General features: G+C 40.6%; 1 long non-coding RNA gene across 1 annotated transcript in view; it reads left to right on the plus strand.

Annotated features, from left to right (window-relative positions):
• The window catches only part of LOC137656962 (uncharacterized), a 31,080-nt gene extending 25,550 nt beyond the window's left edge, over positions 1 to 5,530 (plus strand). The window contains exon 3 of the long non-coding RNA XR_011047062.1: positions 5,216 to 5,530. This is a non-coding gene — a long non-coding RNA (uncharacterized lncRNA). The remainder of the gene's footprint in view (positions 1 to 5,215) is intronic.
• The last annotated feature ends 470 nt before the right edge of the window (positions 5,531 to 6,000 follow it).

Consider the following 6,000-nt stretch of genomic DNA (forward strand, 5'->3'; position numbering starts at 1 on the left):
TGGGTAGAGGAAATACCCAATTTGGAGCCTTGTCCCTAAGACAGAGGCAATTGTGATAGCAGCTAAAGGAGGGACATCTCCTCAGACGTGTCCGAGCACTATGCGAGACCTCACATGCTCGTCCATCTCTATACATGCCATCATGTGTTAGTCTGTGCACTATGGACAGAGCGCACACACTCAGCACGCTCACTTTTACGTGGGCACTCATGACGCTTACCTATACTCGTGCACCTATCATGTTTACCTATATGAGCGTCCATTGCAGTCACTGATACACTAGTGCCCCTCGCACTCACCTTTACTGGAGCATCCCTCACACTCACCCTTACTCGAGTGCCCATTGCACTCGCCCTTATTCGAGTGCCCATTGCACTCGCCCTTATTCGAGTGCCAATTGCACTCACCCTTATTCGAGTGCCAATTGCACTCGCCCTTATTCGAGTGCCAATTGCACTCGCCCTTACTCGACTGCCAATTGCACTCGCCCTTACTCGACTGCCCCTTGCACTCACCATTACTGTAGTGGCCCTTTAATTCACCCTTCCTGGAGTGGCACTTGCATTCACCCCTATTGGAGTGCCCTTACATTCACTCTAACTGGAGTACTCCTTGCACTCACCCTTACCCTAGTGCTCCTTGCACTCACCCTTACCCTAATGCTCCTTGCACTCACCCTTACTGGAGTGCTCCTTGCACTCACCCTTACTGGAGTGCTCCTTGTACTCACCCTTACTGGAGTGCTCCTTGCACCCACCCTTATTGGAACCCCTCATACTCAACCTTACTGGAGTGCTCCTCGTACTCACCCTTACTGGAGTGCCCTTGCACTCACCCTTACAGGAGTGCCCTTGCACTCACCCTTACAGGAGTGCCCCTTGCACTCACCCATACTGGAGTGTCCCTTGTACTCACCCTTGGTGGAGTGCCCCTTGCACTCACCCTTACTGGTGTGGCCGTTACACTCGCCACTACTGGAGTGCTCCTTGCACTCAACCATACTGGAGTGCTCCTTGCACTCAACCATACTGGAGTGCTCCTTGCACTCAACCATACTGGAGTGCTCCTTGCACTCAACCATACTGGAGTGCTCCTTGCACTCAACCATACTGGAGTGCTCCTTGCACCCACTCTTACTAGAGTGCCCCTCACACTTACCTTGGCTGGAGAGCCCCTTACATTTGCCTTTACTGCACTGCCCCTCTCATCACTTTACTGCATTGCCCCTCACACTTGCATTTACTGGAGTGCCCCTCACACAAACCTTTCCTGGAGTGCCCCTCACTAAAACCTTTTCTAGAGTGCCCCTCGCACTCGCCTTTGAGTGCTCTTCACACTTTCCTTAAATGGATCGGTACTCTCCCTCGCCTCTATTGGAGTGCCCCTCACACAAACCTTTCCTAGAGTCCCCCTCACTCAAACCTTTTCTGGAGTGCCCCTCACACAAACCTTTTCTGGAGTGCCCCTCGCACTCCTTTACTGGAGTGCCCCTCGCACTCTCCTTTACTGGAATGCCCCTCGTACTTGCCTTTACTGGAGCGCCCCTCACACTTGCCTTTACTGGAGCACCCCTCACACTTGCCTTTATTGGAGCACCCCTCTCACTTGCCTTTAATTGATCGGTACTCTCACTTGCTTTTACTGGAGTGCCCCTCACACTCGTCTTTGTTGGAGTGCCCCTCACATTCGCCTTTGTTGGAGTGCCCCTCACACTCGCCTTTGTTGGAGTGCCCCTCACACTCGCCTTTGTTGGAGTGCCCCTCACACTCGCCTTTGTTGGAGTGCCCCTCACACTCGCCTTTGTTGAAGTGCCCCTCACACTCGCCTTTGTTGAAGTGCCCCTCACACTCACCTTTATTGGAGTGCCCCTCACCACTCACCTTTATTGGAGTGCCCCTCACACTCACCTTTACTGGAGTGCCCCTCACACTCACCTTTACTGGAGTGCCCCCTCGCACTTGCCTTTGTTGGAGCACCCATCACCCTCGCGTGCTTTCTTGTTCATCCATACTTTTTGGTCATGTGCACACATGCTTTCATCTCTTGCTATGGCATTATCCTCGGCGAAGAGATTAGGTAAACTTCACAGTACATTTTTTCTCATGATGTATGTCATTCTGAGTGATGGAGAAAGTTCCCTTTTACCATCGATCCAGAGTTCATAGTGAAAACCTAGAATCTTACCATCATGGACGACAGGTTAGTGTCTTTCTCCATCTCCTCCCTTAGGGATGCAAGTGATTGTGATTGATTTGGTCGTATGTCTTTTGATGGTACTTAGACGCTACCTTAAGAGAACCCACTCCTTCAGGCCATAGATCCAAAATCTTTTTATTAGTGCTGACAGGACTAAAAATATTTCAAGGAACACTATTTACTTCTGGTTTCGTGAAACTATCAGAGGACCCTGGAGATTCAGTTCGGTTACAGTTTGAGGAATTGGTTCAACACTATCCTTTAAGAGGAACCTGTCAGTGACACAATTACTGAAAACCTTTACTGCCCACTGTTTTTAATCGGGACTTTTAGTAGCTATCAGCAGGCTCGGAAACGTACCGATTTCCTTATGGGACTAAAAGCATCTCATCTAATATAATGTTTACTACGTTAGACTGGGGTAAGTGATAGTGTGTCTGGCAGTTTTTCCTCTTTCCCTTCCCCTCTCTTGGGGCGCAGCAGTCGCGCTGTTATTTACGGGATCAGACGTTTGCTGCATGCAAAATATAATACCAATCTTTGTTTTATATATGATATACTATAGAAGTATGTCTCCCATCCTCCTCTCGAGGGGGAGGATGATTTGCATGCAGAATCCATTACTTTATATTAGTCCTACATTATGACAGCATATCCTTATGAGGTTACAGGCTCTTCTGTAACCCTATATCTATAGAGAGTAACCTAGTCTGACCTTTTAGAATCTACTTCTGAAAAGTTAGGATGTTGGAGTCATAAATCCCACACCACCTACAAGTGTCAAGACATCTCAGGATTTTGATCCAGCCAGCAGGGTTATAGGGGCTTCCTCCCTTCTAATGGCAATTATCCTACTAAAAGACGAAGGTTTGTATTCATGTAGGAACAAATCACAGATTTTAAAGGTAATTCGTATTTTTCATAACTACACAAACCTGAGTCCTTTCAAGTTTCACTTCAAGTCTAAATCACACCGCATGCCCTAGGCCAAGGTCAAAGTGGCTTCTCGGTGTGCTGGGAAGCCACTTTCCAGTGATTACCCTCATCTTGTTATAAATTTTAACAGCAGAGTTTCAGCCAAGTTGAAGTCATATTTCTGTTAAAGGTGTGTGTAGTTATGGAAACGAAAATTAAATGCATGCATCTAGCAATGTCTACATGCTGGTATAAAAAAATAAGTTGTATTTAGTGCTTAGGGTCTATTTGATAGTTTCCAGGCCAGTGAAGTATTTAGTGCTTAGGGTCTATTTGATAGTTTCCAGGCCAGTGAAGTACAGTATCACCGCCATCAGTGCACCTCCTATTGGATACTTTGGCATTACTTGAGGGTCTTGGTAGCCACACTTCTTGTATATCATTCTACCAATGATATCGCTTCCTTCCGTACATCTTGCTGTCTGCCCTCTTATAATCTCTTATTGGCCTCACAGGCCCCATTGTTGTGCTATATATCCCAAATTCGTAAATCGTATCCATGGTGTACAGCGAGATTAAAAGGTAAATATAGGATGGCAATCTCACAATTTACTCATTATAGTTTACATGCCTTGCTAAGACAAGGAAGTGAATGAAAGGGCAAAGTGCAAGAACTAATTACTTAGATCTAGAAAGGGAAGCCATGTGTAAGATTATTATGAACTGCAATAAATCAAACTATACCCGAGTTTTATGATATTTTAAAGGTATAATAATTTGTAACCGTGGAGAGATTTATGACAAACAATAAAAAACGAGTACCCAGATATTATATGGTAAAGTAGTTACTTCTGGAATCTGGTGTTGATGTTCTTTGTCTGAACTATGAACACTCAACCATGGCAATTAGGGTATTTGAATGTGTAATTCTTGCTTCTGATATCATTGCCATCCCCATCGTGTTCTGGTAACGATGGTTAACCACCATCCACTGCCTAGTCTTGTGGATAGAGAATGTAATACAAACCTTTGTTCTTTAATAAGAGTAATATGCTTTCAGCGAAGCTGTATAAGGTAGGATAAATTTTTCATTTATTTAAGGTAATATTGGTTAACCACTGGCAAAACATATTTAGTGTTGTTCTTTGTTTAGTACTGTTAGATATGACATTGGTAATAGTGTTGGATTGGTTAGTTAATGAATGAAATATACCCATTAAGTCAAAAATAGCGTTGAATAAGCTCTTCAATTAACTAATTGAGACTATGTTAGTGAGTCAGAGAGCGAGTTTAAAAAGTGTTTCCCTAGTTCAAGGCAAGATAGGTAATATGGTGAAGATGAGTAGAAGAACCTGGTTCATTGATTGAAGGTTAACCAGATTATCCACCTAGCTAAATAAATGAATATGATAGGATTTCTGGAGTTAGTGTATGGAGGATCCATACAATATATAATGAAAATTTAGTATGTCATTACAATTACGAGAATGATGCTTTTACATACTAATCTAGGGACGTGTTTTTTCTGTTTTTAGAAGAGTAATAACATATTAATTATTCATTGCCCAACACTATACTTGTATATAAATGAGTTATATGCATGAAAGTGATATCGTGTCAATAAATCCTATTTTTGCTCAGACTTTTGTTATAACTTTTTTGATAAATATTTTATGAGTATTACATGTGCTTTTGACCGAGTATCGTATGTGGTGTTATATAGCATGATTTATTCATGAAATTGATGTTTATTGCATAACTCTTTTAAGAAAATTTCAGGGTTAAGTGAAGGGGAGCTTCTGTTAGTTAGTGGATTACCAAAGGCCAGTCATTAGATTATTGTAATGAAGTATTTCCTTCTTAGGATTTAGGGGGTAATATTTTTCCACTTTACAAAATATTCTTTAGTTTATAATATTTCCTATTATTAATGTCATGGACAAGTCTAGCTTGTCATTATTTCTATCAATCTATATTTAATACATTATCATATTTTATATTTTATCTGCTTCACTAAAAGTATAGTCTTTATTGAAATGTGCAGTAAAACATTTGAATAATATTGATATATCTGTACAATTAATATTTTTTATTTATTTTTCAGACTGAATAATTAAAAGAGGAGTATACTATTTTATAGCCTGCTGCTCAGAACAGGATTATAAACGGCAAGTATTATGACACATTCCAAATGACATCAAGAAGAAGATCAGCAGCAAAAAATCTGTGATTTCAAAAGGAGCACCAATTAGTCTTAACTGAAACAGCCATTCTATCATCAAACTACTCCGGAGTAATTGAAGATCCATTTGAGAAATATCATTACTGTTTTACAAATATCTTGAAATGCTCAACTAACCAGAATTTGGGGGATTACGTGTTAGGATGATCACTCCGTTTATATTCCATAAGTTCAATAGCAATCACTTACTGAAGATGAAAAAAACTAGTAAAGTTACAGAAAATCACTAATATAATTTTTTTTTGCAGCAATTATATTATCGTATTAATTCAAGTTTATCTAAGTGTTTTGATATCTCGAATCCTTGAATTTAATTATTAAAGCTATTATCTTTACTTAATCTAGTAGAAAGTTTTTTTTTCTTTTTTTTTTTTGCTGGTAATCTTCACAAAATCAGTTAATGTAAAGCTAATATTAGTTACCTTATAATTCTATGCATCTTTCAAGCTGGAAAATTACTTGTGATTCTATTTTTATAGTAAATTCTAAACACCCCAAATTTAACTTCATTATTAGGTCAGATCAACATTAATGAGCCTGTTTGATTTCTAACTCAAATTCATTTACAATTTCCTAATTAGTATTTGAACAATCATTCGTTTAGTTGTCTGAAAATTAGTTGGCGAATACGAATATACTGATTGATA

The sequence above is a fragment of the Palaemon carinicauda genome, chromosome 18 (genome assembly GCF_036898095.1).
Source record: "Palaemon carinicauda isolate YSFRI2023 chromosome 18, ASM3689809v2, whole genome shotgun sequence".
Classification (NCBI taxonomy): domain Eukaryota; kingdom Metazoa; phylum Arthropoda; class Malacostraca; order Decapoda; family Palaemonidae; genus Palaemon; species Palaemon carinicauda.